The sequence below is a fragment of the Mustelus asterias genome, chromosome 25 (assembly GCF_964213995.1).
Source record: "Mustelus asterias chromosome 25, sMusAst1.hap1.1, whole genome shotgun sequence".
Taxonomy (NCBI): domain Eukaryota; kingdom Metazoa; phylum Chordata; class Chondrichthyes; order Carcharhiniformes; family Triakidae; genus Mustelus; species Mustelus asterias.
In genome coordinates this window covers 25,273,528-25,298,684 of record NC_135825.1, presented here as the reverse complement: position 1 = coordinate 25,298,684, position 25,157 = coordinate 25,273,528, and positions in this window count along the sequence as shown.

Sequence of the window (25,157 nt, the reverse complement as noted above, 5' to 3'; positions counted from 1 at the left end):
TGCAAACTCCACACAGATGGTGACCCAAGCTGGGAATTGAACCCGGGTCCCTGGCGCTGTGAGGCAGCAGTGCTAACCACTGTGCTACCGTGCCGCCCAATTATGTACTGCTTTTTATTCTCATACTTCATTTTTCTATCTGAGGTAATCAAAATGAGACAACAGAAAGAAACAAATAAAAGGAAGTATTGAAAGTAAAGTCTGTAAAATACTTTGAAGATTATTTTCATATCTATGAATTGAATTTTTAAAGGGAGAATGTAATCCCAGAGATTTTTTAAATTAATATGGAACTTTTAAAATAAAAGTGTTAGTAATTTGGCTCTGAGAAACCTTCGATATAGTGGTGGACACAGAGTTATAAGATATTGCTGAAGAATAGAGACAGGCTGTCGAAGCTGTGCTGAAAGCACTGTCCAATCGCAAGATCACATCTAACTTTCGATATTCTGAGATTTGCAAGCGCAGGCTGACTGAGTGCTTCTGCCCATTGTGAGCAGTTAAAGGGATACACTCTTTGATATGACCCACCAGTCGTTGGGATGTGTAGCCTAGGTGCCTGGAATTGCATTGGCACTGAAATTCATTTTGCATCTTGCATCTTGTTACTGAGTTGTGTGCTAGGCAGAACACCTTTTAGGCTTGACAGCAGCATTGGAAAATACCACTCGTATTCTGAACAATCCTGAGTGTGCTAAGAATTACACTACCACCAATTTAAAATCATTGGTCAGGTTCACACAGTGAATTGATTGCTAAAAGCTACATATATTCACACACAGGCACCATTCTCTGCCAGAAAAAGGAACATGTCCAGGTATTGAGTATTTTTTAAATTATTTAAAACATGGCAGGCAATAGTTCACTGGTGCTTTTTCCATGGCAATGTCTTAATGGATCAGAGTCAATTTGCCAAGCAATCAGCACCTTTTCTCATGCAGTGTAAATTGTTGCTCCCTTCTGTCCTGATGAGTGAAAAATGAAAAGCTTTGACAGCATGGCTGGAATTCTCCGACTGTTCACGCCCCGTTGCCAACAAGAATGGAGAATTTGGCGCTCAGCCAAATCTCCGTTCACTGCTGCAGGACAGGAGAGTTGGAGAATCCGGCCCCATGTCTCTTTTTTCAGCAACACTCATGTTTTATGTTACCAGGCAACAATGGGGGTGACTTTGAGCCGCACTCACCGTCTGCAGGAATGACAGCGCATGTTCAAAATCTGGAGTTTGCAATTTGCGCTGGCGAGTTTCCGAATTCTGATCTTACCAACCCCTCGCTGCTGGAGTTGCTTGAAACATGCCACAGGTCTGCAAAAAGCTCATTTTATTACATTAGTGTGTCATTAGCGAGCACTCTCACCGGGACTTCCCTCCACAACCAGATATTCAGCGAGTGCCAGCATGCCGTAACGCTGCTACAACAGGTTCACCTAGATGTGAATCTGTCATGGGAGTCTCTCTCCAAGGTTGGAAAGGTAGGTATAACCCACGGCGGAGAGGGACGTGGCCAGACAGTGGCCTGGCAATGCCCCCAGCATTATAACTTGGCACAGGTTAACATTGCCAAGTTGGCACCATGCCAACCTGCCAGTGACAACCTGTGCTAAGGGGCAGGTCTCTGTGGGAGCCTCATGGGGCAGTGGGGGGAGGTGGGAATTCATTCAGATGTGATGGTGGCTGGGAGCGGATGGGGATCAGGGGATGCCAGCAGTTATCATTGGGGGTGGGGGTGGTGCAGGTAGGTGCGAGCTCAGACTGCTGGGAGGGTTATGGGGAGAGAAGATGGGAAGGTGTTGACGATTGGTGGGGCGGCAGGAGGAGATGCCGTGATTGTGGGGGAGGAGAGTGGGGACTGATAATCAGTGTGGGGGGAGAGCGATGGAGAAGAGACCAATGATGGCTGGGGGGAGCTATCGATTATCAAGGGATGGGGGAGGGGATGGAGAAGGGACCGATGGTCGGGGGTGGGGGTGGAGATGTGCTGACTCCGATTGGGGGTGGGGACAGGAGCCGTTGCGACCTCCATGATGGGATTGGGGGGAGGTTTACTTAGGTTCTGAGCAACGAGGTTTAACCAGCATATTGAAGCACGACACCCTGTATGATGGCATGAAACTCGCCCCTTGAATTTTTTTGACAGAGTGTCATAAGTTCTGGAGAGAAAACCGATTGGTTTCTCTGGAGAGAAACACATTGGTTCTCTTGCCGGAATCGTCAACCTGCCATTTTTTGGTAAGATTTTGCCCAATGTGTTGTTACTGAAATTTTACAATGCATATAGTTACAGCACAGCTTCTTCAATACTGATTTTTCATTGACAGGCATGCCTATTAGACAAATCCCACTGCCTGGTGAGAAATTTCAGTTCCATTCATCTGACTGATGTTTCTTTATGTACCTGTCATAGATGTGCCACAATGCTAGAATGTAAGTTGAAGGCCAATTTGAAGCTAAATAATGTTTGTCTATTGAACTTTAAAGTTTTAACAGAACACTCTAAAACTCAATATCAATTCAGCAACAAAGAAAAGTTCAAATTATTTGGGATGTAGGACAGTGGCACATGTGATCAACTAACTGTTACTTTCAGATTTATTGTAGAGGCAAATAAAGACACATTTATATTGTGAGGTATTAATAATACTTATCTGGTCATTGAATATTTGTATAATACAATATGCTTTAAGAAGCATATTGCTGTAATATATTGACAGACTAACACTGTTAGTCTAACATTGACAAACTGGGCTGAAGAGTCAGAGGAAATCTGATCTTGCCTCATTGCAACCCCACAAAAATTGGTTTCCCATTTAATTTGAAGACTGGGAGAAGCTCCCAACAAAAAAATAGCTGTAATAGAAAATCAACTCAACCAATAGACCTCTTGGAGTATTTCCCAGATTAAATACTAAAATGTCAGCATTTGTATCTGCGGGCCAACGCGTACTTTAGCTCTCAATGAAACTCCATTCTGAATAGCCCAACATGGAGAAAACTTGTAGATTTTCAATGGTATTGTTCATTGTAAGAGTGCTGTACTCTCAAACTTGATTGGTTGATAGACAGACAATGTTTTAACACAGAGTCTGATCTGGCCAGGTTACTCCAACTTCTGTAGAGCAGCAATTGAGTGAGACGCAAGATGTCAGGCTTTCTACTTCATCAATTATATCAGGAACGACTGGTTCTTTTTCAACCAATTAACACAATTGAAAAAGGATGTTCTCTCATGGTGAAGTTTACTTTTTCATCTATGTGCAGCTTATCTTAATTTAAAGTTAATTTATTATTGTCACAAGTAGGCTTACATCAACACTGCAATGAAGTTACTGTGAAAATCCCCTAGTCGCCACATTCCGACACCTGTTCGGGTACACTGTGGAAGAATTTAGCATGGCCAATGCACCTAACCAGCACGTCTTTCGGACTGTGGGAGCAAACCGGAGTACCCGGAGAAAACCCATGCAGACACGGGGAGAATATGCAGGCTCCACACAGAGAATGACCCAGGCCGGGAATCGAACCCGGGCCCCTGGTGCTGTGAGGCAGCAGTGCGAACCACTGTGCTACCATGCCGCCCATCCATCAGTTTATCAATGCCATAGAAAACAGTAGGATATTTATTTTATGGTTTAATGTCTACAAACATTGGGACATTTAAGATTATCTGGATAAGACCAATGGCTTTTTCAGTTGATCAACATTTTATTGCATCTCAGGAACAGATCAGAAACTCCAAGGTATGTTAGGGAGTTAACCTAGACCTTAACCTTTTTTGATTTTGGCATTAGGGTGAGCATAAGATGTTTCGTTCCAGGTGTCATTCAATTGACACACTAGGAAGCTTTTATTAAAACAAACTTTACATTTAACAACACAGGTAATATATAACAAAAAAAATTAGCAAAGTTTTTACCAATCGGAAATACTTAAACATGGCAAGATATAATTCTTAACAATTACCTATCTCTATAGTTCCAATGCAAGCAGTATCCTCAAAGACATAAATCCCTTCTTTGAATCAGCGCAAAAACATATACTCACGTGGATGCTAGATTTCCAGCCTTTTTCCATCTCTCGACAGACACCTGTCTGCTGACTCTCACACAGCAACCTCCAGAGAAAGATCCAACCCCAAACAGCAGAATCTCGGAGAAAGATTTATTTTCTGCAGAGCCCAATCTCCAAATCCAGAGAGAAAAAGAGACAGACCATCCTCCTCATCTGGTTAGCTTGCTTCCAGAGTGGATTTTTTTTTTGTCTTGCATGTCTGGTTAGAGACTGAAGGAAGGCATCTAATCATCTGATCATTATGTAGCAATTCCTACTACCAAAACGTGCTTCTGTTGATTGAGATCCTTGACCTTGGGAATGATTCCTTCCCCGCAAAGCAAGCAAATAGTTAACTTACTATTTACATTTAAGTTCATTTATTAGTGTCACAAGGAGGCTTACATTAATATTGCAATGAAGTTACTGTGAAAATCCCCTAGTTACCACACTCCAATGCCTGTTCGGGTACACTGAGGGAGAATTTAGCATGGCCAATGCACCTAACCAGTACGTCTTTCGGACTGTGGGAGGAAACCAGCGCACCCGGAGGAAACCCACGCAGACACAGGGAGAATGTGCAAACTTCGCACAGACAATGATCCAAGCCGGGAATTAAACCCAGAGGTCCCTGGCGCTGTGAGGCAGCTCTAGTTATGGTTATTTGGCTTTGTCACACATGACTAGTTCCTTCCACTTGTTACAGAGTTCACACATAAGGCGGAATTTTACACTCCCCCACTGGCTGGTTGTTAGGCAGGGGGGAGTGTTAAATTGAAGGAACAGGATTTCCTCCAGGTTCCCGTCTGTCCCGACCATGCAGTGCAATTTGCACTGAGGTGGGCAAGGCCTCAGACAGGAACCCTACCCTTGCCCCAACTGAGCCCATAAATGGCCAATTGTTGGCCATTTAAGGGCTATTTTCCACCGAGCCTCAATTTCTAGGCTAGCGTGAGGATTGAAGTTCTGTGGGGGAAGGTTGAAAATCAAAAGAATTACATCTCAGGCAGCATTGCGAATCCATCAGAAGCCCCCTGAAGTTGGTGACTTTACATCCTGATCAATGCTGATAGTCCCACCTGAGATGGCGGTAAACCTAAATTGGGCTTCTGCATCCTTGCCTAAACAGTGGATACTGAAGCTACTAGAACCATAGAATCCCTACATTGCAGAAGGAAGCCATTCAGCCCATGAAGTCTGTACCAACTCTCCAAAAGGCCATCTAAAGGGCAATTTAGCATGGTCAATCCACCTAACCTACACATCTTTGGACACTAAGGGGCAATTTAGCATGGCCAACCCACCTAACCTGCACATCTTTGGGCTGTGGGAGGAAACCGGAGCACCCGGAGGAAACCCACGCAGACACAGGAAGAAGGTACAAACTCCACATGGTCAGCCATGGTGCTGTGAGGCAGCAGTGCTAACCACTGTGCTGTCCTCATATAACTATCTTGTTTTAAACATAGATGGTGTGAAATTCAGCGTACAGATTCACAAAAGTGTACTGTACGTTTAAACTTGAATCACTGAAGCTATTATTTGAGCTCTATTAACTTTACATCTGAGAAGTGCTTGTTAATGCATTTTTTTCTATTGTTTATGCGTCTTGACAATTGAGCTCTGATTGTTCAAATCAGATGACCTGCTCAATTTTGCTTTTGTGGCTCTTTATTTTTATTTCTTGTTATCACTGTTGCTGTTTTCTTAATGGAACCTTTCTTTTAAGGAAGAGACCAATTTGATGCAATAGAGCTGTCATTATTCACAATTCTCCAAGATAAAGCAAGTTCTATTCACACAGGGCAATCATCAGTTCATTATTTAAGAGCTGATCTCTCTCCACCTCCTGTTCAACATTGCAAATTAAAAATATTTCAAGCACTGGTGGGTAGAGCATGTATATAGAAAGACTCACAGAACCTAAAAGCATTCTGCCAGTTTAATATGTATTTTCAGTTAGGAAAAAATATATATTTTCAATTAAGCAGGCTTCAATATTGTGATGGGATCCATGGTTTCAAAATTTTTATATTTTGAGACAGACTCTAATTGAAAATGGAAACTGATGAGGCAAACTGAGAAATGAAACTGACCTTCCCAGTTTCTAGGGTAAATAGAACTGAAACTGAGATTGAAAACCAAAAATTCTGGACTGAGTGAAACTGGTTAAAACTATATAAAATGACACAGAATCATCAGAGCTCAGATGATGATTCCAGTGGTGCAGTACAGCCAGGCTGAAGAAGAGTTGAGCAGCTTTGGCTCAGAGTCATTCAGTTGGAGGCCAAGCTGCAGACACTGCGACACATTAGGGATGAGGGAAAGTTGCACAGATATTTTATTCTGGGAAGTAGCCACACTCCTTAGGATGGGGTCTTCTGCTTTGGTTGGTGGTCAGGGACAGGGGGGTGTGACAGTGAGTTGGGTGGGTAAGGGGATCGAGAAGGTAGAAGGGGATCAAGAAGGATTAGCATTTACCATTGTCAAAAACAGGGGTGCTCGAAACATGTACAGGCAAAAGTGGAGACTGTGGGGTGGATGAGCAAATGAAGCACAGCACCCTGCTAGAAGAAGCCATTCAAGCAGAGGGAGGTGATAGGAATGTAGTTGTAGTAGGGGACAGCATTGACAGAGAGATAGACACGGTTTTCTGCAGCCAAGAGTGACAGTCCACAAGGCTGTGTTGCCTGCCTGGTGCCAAGATTTGGGTCATCTGCTCAGGGTTGGAGAGTACTTGGGTTGCACAAGGGAGGGGGTGGGGAGGATCCACTGATTGTGGTCCACATAGTAACCAATGACTAGGTAGGACTGAAAAGAGGTTTTGCTGAGGGCTAAATTAAATAGCGGAAGGTCAAAGGTAATAACTTTTGGTTATTACCTGAACTATGAGAAAATTGGAATAGGGTAAAAAGATTAGAGTTCAATGTGTGGCTCAGAGATTTGTGTGGGAGAAATGGATTTGAATACATGGGACACTGGCACCAGTCTTGTAATATGCCTTTAAGGAATATCAGCATGATATCACTAGAAGGGAAATGCTTGTTTTCAGGACAGCACATTCCACAGCCAGCCACAGAGCAGGTTATTCTATTTGACAAGGCAGGTTTAACTAATGACCTCATATTATAGGTGCCCCTAGGTAGCGGTGCTCGGAGCATGATTGAATTTACATTCAGTTTGAGGGAGAGAAGAATGGGCCTCAAACTTAAGTAAGGGCATTCTGAGGGTATGAATACAGAATTGGCTAAAGTAAACTCAGATATTAGGTTAAGGAATAAGTCAGTGGAGATTCATTGGCAGATATTTAAGGAGATATTTCATAACATTCAGCAAGGATACATTCCAGTGAGAAAGAAAGAGCCCCGGGGAAGGATGCACCAACCATGGCTAACTAACATTATTAAAGATAGTATCAAACTGAAAGAAAATGTATCCAATTCCACAAAGATTAGAGGCAGTTCAGACAATTGGACAGAATATTTTTAAAAATCAAAAAAATGACAAAAGAATGAGAGAAAAATTAGAAAACAAGGAAAAGCTAGCTCAAAGTATAAAGACAAAGTTTCTTTTAAGTTTATTTATTAGTGTCACAAGTCGTCTTACATTAACACTGCAATGAAGTTACTGTGAAAATCCCCTAGTTGCCAAACTCCGGCGCCTGGTACACTGAGAGAGAATTTAGCATGGCCAATGCACCTAACCAGCACGTCTTTCAGACTGTGGGAGGAAACCGGAGCACCCGGAAAAAACCCATGCAAATACGGGGAGAACGTGCGGACTTTGCACAGACAGTGACCCAAGCTGGGAATCGAACACGGGCCCGTAGCGCTGTGAGGCAGCAGTGCTAACCACTGTGGCACTGTGCCGCCCCATGAGTAAGAGTTTCTACAAGTATTTAAAAAGGAACAGAGTAACTCAAATGAGGATTGGTACTTTAGAGAGTGAACACAGTAAGAGTTTTAACAACACCAGGTTAAAGTCCAACAAGTTTACTTGGAAGGAAATGTCATTAGCTTTCGGAGCGCTGCTCCTTCGTCAGATGGAGTGGAAATCTGCTCACAAACAGGCCATACAGAGACACAACCTCAAGTTCCAGAATACTGATTAGAATGCGAATCTTTACAGCTGATCAAGTCTCAAAGATATAGACAATGTGAGTGGACAGAGCGTTAGGCACAGGTTAAAGAAATGTGTAGAGAGTGAGTGTGGTGAACCATCGTTGGTTACCACTGGGGGTTGTTCTTATGTTACTGTTGGGTTAGGGTGTTGTCACTGTGGGGGTTGTATAATGTTGTTGGGTTAGGGTGTTTACCTGTGGTAAATGTTATTATGGCACATCCCGGTGGGGCCCCGCCTCCGGAGGAGAGGTATAAGACCCTCTGCTCCGGCAGGACCCCTCCAGTCTGAACTGCTGTACTCGTGTTAGTTAGTTCCATTGTTTGCTAATAAAAGCCTTCAATAACTGAAGCCTTGTTCCACGTGCTTAATTGTCGCGCATCAATTTTATTAGCAAACATAAAACTCTCAACAGTAAAAAGGGAGTATGGAACAGATATTAAAACCAGAATGTCTGGCGTTGGACCCACGTGCGGTCGGTGCCGCTAACACCTTCGACCACTGGTGGAAGTGTTTCGAAGACTACCTGGCAGCCTCTGTAGCTGTTACTACAGACAGCGACAAACTCCAAGTCCTCCACGCAAGGGTAAGCGACACGATTTATCTTGCGATTCGTGCGGCCACCACTTACCCGAGGGCCATCGAGCTCTTGAAGAAACGATACATGAGACCACCCAACGAGATACACGCTCGTTACCTCCTCGCTACACGACGTCGGCAGTCGGGCGAAACCATGGAGGACTACGCCAATGAGCTCCTGCAGCTTGCCAGGGGTTGCGATTGTAAAGACGTATCAGCCGAACAATATATGTACGACCTCGCCCGAGACGCGTTCGTAGCAGGGGTAGGGTCCTCGTACATCCGGCTTAAGTTACTGGAGAAAGGGAACCTCAACTTGACCCAAGCGATGGAGATGGCTGAGATGCTGGAAGCGGCGTCGAAAAGCTTGGCCCTGTACCCCGAGGACCACGTGGAGACAACGTGGCAAGAGCAAGCTCAAATCCCTCCTCGCCCCGCGGGCTCGCGCTCCCATATCGATCCGACGACGGCGGCAGCTCCAGGCGGCCAGCGATGCTATTTTTGCGGTGGGGCCAAGCATCCATGGCAACAGTGTCCTGCAAAAACGGCAATCTGCAGCCAGTGTGGTAAAAAGGGCCACTATGCTAAAGTTTGCAGGTCGAAGTCCAAAAACGGCAGTGCAGCTTGTAACCCTCCAGAGCGGAGACAATCTCCTTCAGCGTCGCAGTACCCACGAGGTCCGACCACGTGCGAATCCAGGACGGCGCCATCGCGGCTGATGGAGGAGGAGGAAGACCACCAGGAGTCGCTACGTTTGGCGCCCTCACCCACGTGCGATTCATGGGGGCGGCCATCATGGTCCACGACGACTAGGAGCGACCAGCAGGGGTCCTCAGCATCAACATCGGCTGCATGCAGTGACGCCCAGGGGCCAACGGTGGCGTCGATCTCCCTGGACCAGACAAAGCACCACAGGCTTGAGAATTCCATGATGAATATCAAGGTAAATGGTCGTACTGTGTATTGTCTGTTTGACAGTGGGAGCACCGAGAGTTTCATACACCCTGACACTGCAAAAAGGTGTGGGCTCCGGGTTCTACCTGCCAAGCAGACAATTTCCATGGCATCACGGTCCCGGTCTGTACCGATCCAAGGACGGTGTATGGTAACTCTAGAGGTACAGGGCACAATTTACGAGCAATACAGGCTCCTTGTGTTACCTCACCTTTGTGCGCCAATTCTCCTCGGACTAAATTTTATGGTCCACATGAAGAGTGTGATCCTACAGTACGGTGGGCCACTCCCTTCACTGGCAGTAGGGAATCAGCCGCAGCCTCCAAATTGCCCAAAGCGCCCCGCATGCAATCTTTCCACTCTGAAAATCACCACACCTTCTTTATTTAAGAATCTGGTACCAGGCTGCAAGCCCATCGCTACTAAGAGTAGGCGTTACAGCGCTGAAGACCGGATCTTTATTAGATCTGAGGTTCAGCGGCTCCTCAAAGAAGGGATCATACAGGCCAGTGCTAGTCCGTGGAGAGCGCAGGTCGTGGTAGTCAAAAGCGGGAACAAACCTCGGATGGTCATCGACTACAGTCAGACCATTAACCGTTATACGCAGCTGGATGCGTATCCTCTCCCGCGCATTTCTGATATGGTCAATCAGATTGCGCAGTACCGAGTGTTCTCTACCATAGACCTTAAGTCCGCCTACCATCAACTCCCCATCCGCCCAGAGGACCGACAATACACGGCTTTTGAGGCGGATGGTCGTCTATACCATTTTCTCAGGGTTCCATTTGGTGTCACCAATGGGGTCTCGGTCTTCCAGCGTGCTATGGACCGAATGGTGGACCAGAACGGGTTGCGGGCTACCTTCCCGTACCTGGATAACGTCACCATCTGCGGCCATGACCAGCAGGACCATGACACGAATCTCCAACACTTTCTGCGCACTGCATCTCGCCTGAATCTGACCTATAACAGGGAGAAGTGCGTATTCCGTACGCGCAGGTTAGCCATCCTTGGATACGTGGTGGAAAACGGGGTCATTGGCCCTGATCCAGACCGTATGCGCCCCCTTACTGAACTTCCCTTGCCCGCTAGCACGAAAGCACTGAGGAGATGCCTCGGGTTCTTTTCGTATTATGCGCAGTGGGTCCCCAACTACGCGGACAAAGCCCGTCCGCTCATCAAGTCCACGACCTTCCCACTCACGCTGGAGGCCCAATTGGCCTTCAAGGCTTTGAAAAGCGACATTTCGAAAGCCACGATGCACGCGGTGGATGAATCCATCCCTTTCATAAGAACATAAGAACATAAGAAATAGGAGCAGGAGTAGGCCATCTAGCCCCTCGAGCCTGCCCCGCCATTCAATAAGATCATGGCTGATCTGACGTGGATCAGTACCACTTACCCGCCTGATCCCCATAACCCTTAATTCCCTTACCGATCAGGAATCCATCCATCCGCGCTTTAAACATATTCAGCGAGGTAGCCTCCACCACCTCAGTGGGCAGAGAATTCCAGAGATTCACCACCCTCTGGGAGAAGAAGTTCCTCCTCAACTCTGTCTTAAACCGACCCCCCTTTATTTTGAGGCTGTGTCCTCTAGTTTTAACTTCCTTACTAAGTGGAAAGAATCTCTCCGCCTCCACCCTATCCAGCCCCCGCATTATCTTATAAGTCTCCATAAGATCCCCCCTCATCCTTCTAAACTCCAACGAGTACAAACCCAATCTCCTCAGCCTCTCCTCATAATCCAAACCCCTCATCTCCGGTATCAACCTGGTGAACCTTCTCTGCACTCCCTCCAATGCCAATATATCCTTCCTCATATAAGGGGACCAATACTGCACACAGTATTCCAGCTGCGGCCTCACCAATGCCCTGTACAGGTGCATCAAGACATCCCTGCTTTTATATTCTATGTAAGAAGTTTAACAACTTTTTATATTCTATCCCCTTCGCAATATAGGCCAACATCCCATTTGCCTTCTTGATCACCTGTTGTACCTGCAGACTGGGCTTTTGCGTCTCATGCACAAGGACCCCCAGGTCCCTTTGCACGGTAGCATGTTTTAATTTGTTTCCATTGAGATAGTAATCCCATTTGTTATTATTTCCTCCAAAGTGTATAACCTCGCATTTATCAACGTTATACTCCATTTGCCATATCCTCGCCCACTCACTCAGCCTGTCCAAATCTCTCTGCAGATCTTCTCCGTCCTCCACACGATTCACTTTTCCACTTATCTTTGTGTCGTCTGCAAACTTCGTTACCCTACACTCCGTCCCCTCCTCCAGATCATCTATATAAATGGTAAATAGTTGCGGCCCGAGTACCGATCCCTGCGGCACGCCACTAGTTACCTTCCTCCAACCGGAAAAACACCCATTTATTCCGACTCTTTGCTTCCTGTCGGATAGCCAGTCCCCAATCCACTTTAACACACTACCCCCAACTCCGTGTGCCCTAATCTTCTTCAGTAGCCTTTTATGGGGCACCTTATCAAACGCCTTTTGGAAATCCAAAAACACCGCATCCACCGGTTCTCCTCCATCAACCGCCCTAGTCACATCTTCATAAAAATCCAACATGTTCGTCAAGCACGACTTTCCCCTCATGAATCCATGCTGCATCTGATTGATCGAACCATTTCTATCCAGATGCCCTGCTATCTCCTCTTTAATAATGGATTCCAGCATTTTCCCTACTACAGACGTTAAGCTGACCGGCCTATAGTTACCCGCCTTTTGTCTCCTTCCTTTTTTAAACAGCGGCGTAACATTAGCCGTTTTCCAATCAACCGGCACTACCCCAGAATGCAACGAGTTTTGATAAATAATCACTAACGCATCCACTATTACCTCTGACATTTCTTTCAATACCCTGGGATGCATTCCATCCGGACCCGGGGACTTGTCCACCTTCAGTCCCATTAGTCTACCCAGCACTGCCTCTCTGGTTACATTAATTGTATTAAGTATTTCTCCTGCTGCCAACCCTCTATCGTTAATATTTGGCAAACTATTTGTGTCCTCCACCGTGAAGACCGACACAAAAAACTTATTTAAAGACTCAGCCATATCCTCATTTCCCACTATTAACTCCCCCCTCTCGTCCTCCAAGGGTCCAACATTCACTCTAGCCACTCTATTCCTTTTTATATATTTATAAAAACTTTTACTATCATTTTTTATATTAATTGCTAGCCTAGCTTCATAGTCTATCCTTCCTTTCTTTATCGCTTTCTTAGTCTCTCTTTGTTGTTTCTTAAATTTTTCCCAATCACTTGTTTCTCCACTATTTTTGGCCACTCTGTACGCAGCTGTTTTTATTTTAATACTCTCCTTTATTTCCTTCGTTATCCACGGCTGGTTCTCCCTTTTCTTACAATCCTTGTTTTTTGCTGGAATATATTTTTGCTGAGAACTGAAAAGGATCTCCTTAAAAATCCTCCACTGTTCCTCAGCTATCCTACCTGCCAGCCTGCTCTCCCAGTCTACCTTAGCCAATTCATCCCTCATCCTATCATATTTCCCTCTGTTCAAACAGAGGACACTGGTTTGGGACCAAACTTTCTCCTCTTCCATCTGAATCAGAAATTCGACCATATTGTGGTCACTAGACCCAAGAGGGTCCTTCACAATAAGATCCTTAATTCTACCTACCTCGTTACACAATACCAGATCCAAAATAGCTCGTTCCCTCGTCGGTTCCGTAACATGCTGTTCAAGGAAACTATCCCGACAGCATTCTAAGAACTCTTCCTCCATTCCACCCTTACCGACTTGAGTCTGCCAGTCAATGTGCATGTTGAAGTCCCCCATGATTATTGCCGTTCCGTTTTTACACGCATCCCTTATCTGCTTGTTTATAGCCCTCCCCACCTCAACATTATTATTTGGGGGCCTATATACCACACCTACTAGTGTCTTTCTCCCTCTACTATTCCTCATCTCTACCCATAACGATTCCACGTTTTGTTCCTCAGAGCCTATGTCATCCCTCAGTACTACCCTGATATTATCTCTTATTAATAGCGCGACCCCACCACCTTTTCCTTCCTGTCTATTCTTCCTAAACGCCTGATACCCCTGGATATTCATCTCCCAGTCCTGGTCACCTTTCAGCCACGTTTCTGTAATGGCCACTAGATCGTACCCACTCGTGCTGATTTGCACCATCAACTCATTTACCTTGTTCCGAATGCTTCGTGCATTCAGGCAAAGTGTCCTTATTCCAACTTTTATCTGGACCCGCTTTGATGAGTCGCGAACACCCTCTCCCTCTACTCCCTTATCTAAATTACCACCTTCATTCACTTGCACCCTCTCCTCTACCATTAATTTTGTAATTCCCCTTACCCCTGCATCCTCCACCCCATCAATTAGTTCCTTGATCCTAGTCAACTCTTCTAGCTCCCCTCCCCCCAACCTATCTAGTTTAAATTCTCCCCAGTAACCTTAGCCAACCTACCGGCCAGGATATTGGTCCCCGTGTGATTCAAGTTCCACCCGTTTTTTGTATACAGATCACCCCTGCCCCTAAAGAGGTCCCAATGGTCCAGGAACCTGAATCCCTGCCCCCTGCACCAGTCCCTCAGCCACACATTCATCTTCCACCTCACTCCATTCCTGCCCTCACCTTCCCGTGGCACAGGCAGTAATCCTGAGATTACTACCTTTGCTTTCCTCTTTCTCAGCTGTCTCCCTAATTCCCTGTACTCCCTTTTCATGACCCCTTCTCCCTTCCTACCCACATCAGCGGTACCAATATGTACCGCTACCTCAGGCTCCTCTCCCTCCCACCTCAGGATTTCCGGGACGCGACTAGCGACATCCTGGATCCCGGCCCCAGGGAGGCAGACCACCATGCGAGAATCCCGCCTACCTCCGCAGAAACGCCTGTCTGTCCCCTTCACCATCGAGTCCCCGATTAATACCGCCTTCCTCCTCTTTTCCTTAGCCCTCTGAGTTACAGGGCTGGACTCCACTGCGGAGACACGGCCACTGCTGCTTCCCCCAGGCGGGCTGTCCCCCCCAGCAGTACTCAAGCAGGAGTACTTGTTGTGCAGGGGCAAATCCACTGGGGTGCTCTCAACCACCCTAGCCTTACCCTTCCTGGCCATCACCCACTTGGCCTCCTCCCGTTGCCCTGGTGTGACCACCTGATGATAGCTCTTGTCTATCACCTCCTCATTCTCCCTCATCAGCCTAAGATCCTCGAGCTGCAGTTCCAGCTCCCTAACACGGTCCCTCAGGAACCGCAGCTCGACACACCCCTCACAGATGTGGATGTCCGGGAGGCCAGATGCCTCCAGGACCTCCCACATCCTACACTGGGAACAACACACTGGTTTCACACTCATACTGGACACTTTATGTCAAGTAAGACAGTGAAAAGTTAATAAGAGTGTAAGGAAACAAAAAAATAAATAATTAATTAAAGTCAGAAAACCCACTCTCTTACCCTCAGCCTGCTCCTGGGAATAAATCCCTAATATTAACAACTGATATTAAACCCAAACAACTGAGATTAAACCCAAACAACTGAGATTAAACCCAAACAACTGATATTAAACCCAGAACAACTGAGATTAAACCCAGAACAACTGATATTAAACCCAAACAACTGAGATTAAACCCAAAACAACTGAGATTAAACCTAAACAACTGATATTAAACCCAAACAACTGAGATTAAACCCAAACAACTGAGATTAAATCCAAACAACTGACATTAAACCCAAACAACTGAGATTAAAACCAAACAACTGAGATTAAACCCAAACAACGGAGATTAAACCCAAACAACTGAGATTAAACCCAAACAACTGAGATTAAACCCAAACAACTGAGATTAAACCCAAACAACTGAGATTAAACCCAAACAACTGAGATTAAACCCAAACAACTGAGATTAAACCCAAACAACTGAGATTAAACCCAAACAACTGAGATTAAACCCAAACAACTGAGATTAAACCCAAACAACTGAGATTAAACCCAAACAACTGAGATTAAACCCAAACAACTGAGATTAAACCCAAACAACTGAGATTAAACCCAAACAACTGAGATTAAACCCAAACAACTGAGATTAAACCCAAACAACTGAGATTAAACCCAAACAACCGATACTAAATGCAAACAACTGATATTAAACCCAAACAACTGAGATTAAATCCAAACAACTGATATTAAACCCAAACAACTGAGATTAAACCCAAACAACTGATACTAAATCCAAACAACTGATATTAAACCCAAACAACTGATATTAAATCCAAACAACTGATATTAAATCCAAACAACTGAGATTAAACCCAAACAACTGAGATTAAACCCAAACAACTGAGATTAAACCCAAACAACTGAGATTAAACCCAAACAACTGAGATTAAACCCAAACAACTGAGATTAAACCCAAACAACTGAGATTAAACCCAAACAACTGAGATTAAACCCAAACAACTGAAACTAAATCCAAACAACTGATATTAAACCCAAACAACTGAGATTAAACCCAAACAACCGATACTAAATGCAAACAACTGATATTAAACCCAAACAACTGAGATTAAATCCAAACAACTGATATTAAATCCAAACAACTGAGATTAAACCCAAACAACTGATACTAAATCCAAACAACTGATATTAAACCCAAACAACGTGGAGAGTGATGCATCTGATTTCGCCCTAGCCGCCACACTAAATCAGGCAGGCAGGCCCGTCGCGTTCTTTTCCCGCACCCTTCAAGGCCCCGAAATTCGGCACTCAGCGGTGGAGAAGGAGGCTCAGGCCATTGTGGAGGCAGTCAGACACTGGCGCCATTACCTGGCGGGGAAGCGATTCACTCTGATCACGGATCAACGATCCGTGGCGTTTATGTTCAGTAACACGCAGAGGGGCAAGATCAAAAACGATAAGATCTTGCGGTGGAGAATTGAGCTCTCCACCTATAATTACGATATTATGTATCGTCCAGGGAAGCTCAATGAGCCCTCGGATGCCCTCTCGCGCGGAACATGCGCCATCATGCAGGAGGACCGCTTGAAGGCCCTCCACAATGACCTGTGTCATCCTGGAGTCACCCGACTCTACCACTTCGTAAAAGCCCACAACCTGCCCTACTCGGTGGAGGATGTCAGGTCAGTGACGAGAAGCTGTCGGATTTGCGTGGAATGCAAACCGCACTTTTATCGACCGGACCGGGCACAATTGGTCAAGGCCACTCGCCCTTTCGAGAGGCTGAGTGTGGATTTTAAGGGCCCCCTTCCCTCAACGGACCGGAACGTCTATTTCCTCAATATAATAGATGAGTACTCCCGGTTCCCGTTTGTTGTCCCCTGTGCGGACACGTCGACTGCCACCGTCATTAAGGCATTCAGTGAGCTTTTTACCCTGTTCGCGTACCCCTGCTACATACATAGCGACAGGGGCTCGTCGTTCATGAGCAACGACTTGAGGCAATTCCTGCTCTCATACGGGATTGCCTCTAGTAGAACCACGAGCTACAACCCTAGGGGTAACGGACAGGTGGAAAGGGAGAATGCTACAGTCTGGAAGGCTGTCCTACTGGCGCTGAAATCCAGGGGCCTTCCAGTCTCCCGTTGGCAGGAGGTCCTTCCAAATGCGCTCCATTCTATCCGCTCCCTCCTGTGTACGGCAACCAATGCTACTCCCCACGAGAGGATGTTCTCATTCCCTCGGAAGTCGTCCTCGGGGATCTCATTACCAGCCTGGTTGACGTACCCAGGACCCGTCCTTCTGCGGCGACATGTGAGGGCCCGCAGGTCCGACCCCTTGGTCGAACCGGTCCAACTCCTCCACGCCAACCCTCAGTATGCCTATGTGGCATATCCTGACGGGCGAGAGGACACTGTCTCCATTCGAGACCTGGCGCCCGCAGGGGACGTAGCAACTCCTGTCGCTCCCATACCCCCTGTCACGAATCCCCTACTACTTATTTCTTCCCCAGACGTGGCGCGGTCAGCACCGGGACCAGTGCATAACAGTTATACTCCCATATACAGCTTGCCTGAGACTCGGAGATCAGCGCCACCACAGAAGGTTCCAGGATCCCCTGCACCATCGCCTCACCAGGGTCAACCGGCCCGGGAGTCCTTGAGGGGACAGCCGGACGCTGTTTTGGAGAGAACGCCACCGCAAGCACCTGCTCCGGTTTCGCAACCGGTGTTGAGGAGATCACAGCGACGGTGCGGTCCTCCAGACCGTCTGGACTTGTGAATTTTGTACATATATGACCTGTTTTTTGCACCCCGCCGGCCTTTGTTTTTAAAGGAGGGGTGAATGTGGTGAACCATCGTTGGTTACCACTGGGGGTTGTTCTTATGTTACTGTTGGGTTAGGGTGTTGTCACTGTGGGGGTTGTATAATGTTGTTGGGTTAGGGTGTTTACCTGTGGTAAATGTTATTATGGCACATCCCGGTGGGGCCCCGCCTCCGGAGGAGTGGTATAAGACCCTCTGCTCCGGCAGGACCCCTCCAGTCTGAACTGGTGTACTCGTGTTAGTTAGTTCCATTGTTTGCTAATAAAAGCCTTCAATAACTGAAGCCTTGTGCCACGTGCTTGATTGTCGCGCATCAGTGAGTCAGGGGGATTAATAATGGAAAGTAAGGAAATGGCAGATGAATTGAACAGATATTTCGCATCAGCCTTTACTGTAATAACATCCCAGAAATAATTGTGAATCAAGGCATGAAAGGGAGGGAGGAACTTAAAACAATTACAATCATCAGGGAAAGCATACTGAGAAAATTACCAGAACTAAAAAATGACAAGTTCCCAGGTCTTGGTGGACTCCATCCTAGCATCTCAAAAAAGTTAGCTGCTGAGATAGTAGTTGCATTGGTTTTGATTTCCAAAATTCCCTAGTTTCTGGAAAGGTCCCATCAGATTGAAAAATAGAGGACGAAACTCTTCTATTCAAGAAAAGAAGGAGGCAGAAATCAGAAAATTACAATTTAGTTAGCTTAACATCTATCATAGGTAAAATGCTGGAATCTATTATCAAGGAGATTATAGCTTATCACTTATAAAATCTTAATGCAATCAGGCAGAGTCAATATGGTTCCGTGAAAGGGAAATCATGTTTGACTAATTTATTAGAGTTCTTTGAGGAAGTAGCAAGCAACCTGGATAAAGGGGAACCTGTAGATGTGGCGTACTTAGATTTCCAGAAGGCATTTGGCAAGGTACCACATCAAAGATTTCAATATAAAATAGCGATCATGGTGTAAGGGGCATATCACAATGGATAGATTAGCTAATAGGAAACAGAGAGCAGGTATGAATGGGTCATTCTCAGATTGGCACGATGCATATACGTAAATTTGCTGATAACACAAAGATAGGGTAGGAAAGTAAGTTGTGAAGTGGACATAAAGGGTATGCAAAGGGATACAGATAGGTTAAGTGAATGGACAAAAATGGAGCCGATGGAGTATAATGGGGGGAAATGTGAACTTGTTCACTTTGACAGAAAGAATATAAAAAGCAGCATATTATCTAAATACAGAGAGATTGCAGAGCTTTGAGTTACAGAGGGATCTGGGTGTCATGGAGCATGAATCACAGAAAGTTAGGATGAGATACTGCAAGTGATTAGGAAGGCAAATAGATTGTTGTCATTTATTGTGAGGGGAATGAAATATGAAAGTAGGGATGTTTTGTTACAGTTGTACAGGGTATTGATGAGACCACGTCTGAAGCACTGTGTACATTTATGCTCCATATTTAAGAAATTACAGAATAGCATTAGAAGTAGTTCAGAGAAGGTTTACTCAATTGATTCCTGGAGCAAGGGGGTTATCTCATTGAGAAAAGTTGGACAGGTTGACCCTTTATCTATTAGAGTTTAAATAATGAGTGTTGATCTTATTGAACATATAAGATCCTGTGGGGACTTGACAGGGTGTATACTGAAACTCTCCGTATCATCCAAAAATTGGAGACACAGCTTAAAAATTAGGGGTCTCCCATTTAAGACAGAGAAGAAGAGAATTTATTTTTTCTCAGAAGGACAGGAGTGTGTCGAACTCTCCTCCAGACAGTGGTAGAGACAGGGTCATTGAATACTTTTAAGCAAGAGGTAGAGAGATTCTTAGCTAACAACTGGAGTCAAAGGGTATCCAGGACAGGCAGGACAGTGCTGTTGAGGCCAAAATCAGGTCAGTTATGATCTTAATTAATGGCAGAGCAGCCTCAACAGTCTCAACATGCCAAAAGGCGGACTCCTCCTATTTAATATTTTCGAAAGATGAATAGGCAAATATACAATTGCTGCAGCTGTTCTATTACTTAAAGGTAACATTGGTGGATCTTTGCCCTCTTGAGTGTCTAGAAAGTTGAGGAAGTTCTGCAGATGAGAGCCATTTTTGGTGAACTCAGTTGTTATGCACCGCTGTTGGCTGGAGAATCAGGCTAAATCCTAGAAGATGAGGAGCTAAAATTCTTTGTAGGATGACAATGTTTTGAAGACCGTGATTGATGAGGTGGCACGGTGGCACAGTGGTTAGCACTGCTGCCTCACAGCGCCAGGGACCTGGGTTCAAATCCAGCCTCGGGTGATTGTCTGCATGGATTTCCTTTGAATGCTCCAGTTTCCTCCCACAGTCCAAAGCTCTGCGGGTTAGGTTGACTGGCCATGCTAAATTGTCCCTTAGTATGAAGGGGATTAGCAGGGTAAATATCTGGGGTTACATGGATAGGGCCTTGTTGTCGATGCGGGCTCGATGGGCCAAATGGCCTCCTTCTGCATAGAATCTGGGATTCTATGGTTTCTAGGATATGAACAACCTGTCAAGCCCATTAAAGATCGGTCTTGCTTCCATTTGCCACTTAATGCATAATTTATAGTTTATAATCAACTGCAATTTGTCTGTAAATTCATGTTTTAGAGGTTAGGTGGTTACCCAAGATAGTATTTAGTGTGTGCTTTATTAGACTCTTGTATGGTAGAGAGTTTTTTCGTTTTACGCTATACCATTGAATCTCGTGGATTCATTCTTTCAGTAAATGACTGGGATTTTGGATTTGTTCCTTTAAAAAATGTTGCTTGTCTCGATCGGATCATAACAATTTTCAAATTCTAAACACAGTTGACAATTTGCTACTCAGGGGACCACTATGAGAGTTCAATAAAATGGGTGCTTTAATAGATTGGCACCACATATTAATACTTAGGTCAGGAGGATATGGGGCTATTATAATTGATGTGATGCCTTCCTTACGAAAGTGATTACAAAATAATGAATCTCAGCCTATAAAATTATACAAAAGCACGTGCTGCATTCACATTGGCTGAAGGAATATTGCTCCAAGTATTCACTTCAATGTGTTAAGTTTAATGGATATTTCTACAATTCTCCCCCACTCACCAGAGTAAATCAATCAATCTGAATTCTCAGCAGGAAGCTATGCTCAAAAGAAGACCAGGTCAGAAGCAGGGTTACAATGCTGTCCTGCTAATTTTCTGATTTGTATCTGTTTAAGAGTAGCTTTGATCCCGGGAGTGTAGGTTTGGTGATATTACCCTCTATTCTTGCTCTTAGGCAAAAATGTGTTCCAAAAATGCTTGGTGAAGACTGTTGAATCTTGTCAAGGGAAAATCATTAGACACTTGAGCTGTCAGGTATTACAGGCACAAAGAGGATCATCCCAGCCAGTCTGGTGTAAACGATTATTAACTCTATTTCTCTCACTTCAGATACCTGCTGAATATTTCCAGAACTTTCTGCTTTCTCGTTAGATTTCTAGCATCTGCAATATTTTGCCGTTGCACAAAGGATCTCATCGGACAGAGTTTCAAGTGAGCCGTGTAATTGTCTACTGTAACATTTTATTCGATATATTTACTGTGAGATAACTTCCAGCTGCATTTAATAAAAGGTGGAAAATGTTATAAATCACAGCAGCAGGCCAATATCTGCAAGAGATAGGATAAGTTAAAATGTCATGAGCGTACACCCTTCATCAGAACTTCACCAGGAAGAGATACTCAACCAAATTATTAACCTGTTTTTATCTTTTACATGCTGACAGAGTTGCTATGTATTTGTTGCAATGTGGTTTTTATTTCATATTTCCAATATTTGTCCATAGTTTTCTTTTCGTTAGATCAGTTTAGTCTTTCAGAACTGCGTGAAATCAGTTCAGTCTAAATTGAAGAGCTGATTTTGTTCGACATGATTATACAACAAAGATATGAACTTGGCTCAAGAGAAACTTCCCCGAGTAGCCGGATTTTTGTTTCAGGGAATGGGTGTGATGACTGCAAACTGGAGTCACCATTGGAAACATTGTGGAGGCAGCCACAGGGGCTACCAGGTACCGAGGCAATTTGTTTAAAAGTCTACTTCAGTTTCCTTGGGATAGTGAGGTCCTCTCGCCCACACCACTCATTCCTGCCCTCTATACTCCCCATACCCCAATCATTCCACCTCATGTTCCCCACCTACCCTCCCATCCCCCCATGGTTCCTTATTCCTTCCATGCCAACCTATTCCTTTCTACCCACCCCCAAGGCCTCCACTAGCCCCAAGCCAACTTAATGCCAACTAATACCAACCCATGACCATCCCACTCATCCTCATGGCCCTTTGTAGCCCCGAGGCAAATGTAGTGACAACTCACGCCAACCAATACCCACTAGCCTCCATGTCAACTCACACAGTATTCACCATGGACAGACCTCCAGAACCATGCTGAGATAAAGGAAAATAAAGTTCTAAGTATCTGTTACAAACTTTACTATATTAAAAATAAATATTCTCATTGATAAAAGCCCATTCAAAACATTTGAATCCCTTCTGGTACTTAAAACCTATAAAAACAAAACATGCATCAGTCATATAAATACGGTGGCTACAAGATCAGGTCAGAGGCTGAGAATTCTGGCTCATCAAAGCCTGTCTACCATTTACAAGGCACAAGTCAGGAGAATGATGGAATGCTGTCCACTTGTTTAAATGAGTGTGGCTCCAACACTCCTAAAACTCAACACCATCCAGGAGAAAAAAGCTTGGACCCCATCCACCACCTTCAACATTCACTCCCTTCACTACTGATGCACAGCTGTGTGTATCACATACAAGATGCATTGCAACCCCTTATTTGACAGCTAGCACCTTCAAAGTCAGTGTCCCCTAGAAGGAAAATGGCAACAGTTGCATGGGAATGCAACTACTCCTTGGAGCAACCTGCTTCCCTTGGCAGTGAGTTCAAAAAGCAAAGGTCATAGATTCAAGCCAAGTGGCAGAAGGATTAGAGGGGACATGAGTAAAACAATTTTGCACAGAGGGTCGTGGGTGTCTGGAAAGCCATGCCTGAGTTGGTGGTGGAGGCAGAGACCCTAAACTCTTTTAAAAAGGGCCTGAATCTGCATCTTATGTGATGCAAGCTGCAGGGCTGTGGGCCTTGTGCAGGAAGATGAGATTAGAAAGGGCACTTGGGTGTCTTTGGGTCAGGATGGACAAGATGGGCTGAATGGCCCCCTTCTGTGCTGTATCATTTATGTGGTTGTATAATGTCTTTGCACACAGAGGCACAAGGGGGCAAATCTACAATCAAACATTTAATTCATAAAATAAACTAAATCAATTGATTAGTATAAAAACTAAAGACAGGCCAATATTGTAAAATATATAAACTTTAACTTATAATTGTGTACTGTATAACTGATCATATAATTACACTGTTCACTTAATCAGATCATGGGGATAAAGTTGAAATTAAATAAAAAGGGATAGTAACATTAAAGGATTCCTAATTTTTTATTAGACACTACGAGTTAAGTAAAAAATATTTAAGTTAACCCACCTATAAAATAATATAGCATTAGTACAATTGGAGGAGCTAATTGGCGAGTAACTGGTAATCTGTGGATTGCTCCCAGTGCCATGTTTAAGTATAGAAATAGATGGATAGAGCAGATGAATGTGTGGCTGGAGAAATGGTGCAGGAGCAAGGCCGTAGATTCCTGGGACATCAGAACTGGTTCTAGGAAAGTTGGAACCTATACAGGCAAGATGAGTTACACCTCAACAGAGCTGGTACTGGTGCCCCGCAAGGCTGTGTCCTCAGCACCTTACTATACTCCTTATACACCTATGACTGTGTGGCCAAATTCCACTCCAACACCATTTTCAAGTTTGCTGATGACATCACTGTAGTGGGTTGGATCTCAAACAATGATGAGACGGACTATAGGAAAGAGATAGAGAATATGGTGAAATGGTGCAATGACTATAATCTCTCTCTCAACATCAGTAAAACAAAGGAGATAGTCACTGACTTCAGGAAACATAGAGGAGGACATACCCCTGTCTACATCAACGGTGATAAAGTGGAGATGGTCAAGAACTTCAAATTTTCAGGTGTTCAGATCACCAACAATCTGTCCTGGTCTCTCCACATCGACACTATAATTAAGAAAGCACAACGATGCCTCTACTTTCTCAGAAGGCTGAGGAAATTCAGCATGTCTCACCACTTTTTACAGATGCACCATAAAAAGCATCCTATCCGGATGTATCACAGCTTGGTATGGTTTCTGCTGTGACCAAGACTACAAGAAACTACAAAGGGTTGTGAACATAGCCCAATCCATTATGCAAACCAGCCCCCCATCCAATGACTCTGTCTACACTTCCTGCTGCCTCGGAAAAGCAGCCAGCATAATCAAGGACCTCATGCACACTGGACATACTTGCATCCACTTTCTTCTGTCAGGAAAAAGATACAAAAGTCTAAAAACACAAACACATAACAGCAGACTCAAGAACAGCTTCTTTCCTACTGCCTTCAAACTTTTGAATAGACCTATCATATATTAAGCTGATCTTTCTCTTCACCCTATTGGTAACTGCAATACTATAGTCTGCAACTTACAGACCTTCACCCCTATGTACTCTATGAATGCAGCGTTTTGTCTGTATAGCGCAAGAAACAATACTTTTCCCTGTATCCTAATACATGTGACAATAATAAATCAAATCAAATCCTAAAGGGGTGATTGCTAGTGCTGTTGAGGAATTTTTACACTAACTTGGCAGAGGGGTGGGAGCCAGAATGTAGCATTTGAAAGCAGAAATAAGGTTTTGATTTGATTTGATTTGATTTATTATTGTCACATGTATTAGTATACAGTGAAAAGTTTTTTTTTTCACGCGCACTATACAGACAAAGCATATCGTACATAGAGAAGGAAAGGAGAGAGTGCAGAATGTAGTGTTACAGTCATAGCTAGGGTGTAGACAAAGATCAACTTATTGCGAGGGAGGTCCATTCAAAAGTTTGGTGGCCGCAGGGAAGAAGCTGTTCTTGAGTCAGTCGGTACGTGCCCTGAGACTTTTGTATCTTTTTCCCGACGGAAGAAGGTGGAAGAGAGAATGTCCGGGATGCGTGATGTCCTTAATTACGCTGGCTGCTTTTCCGAGGC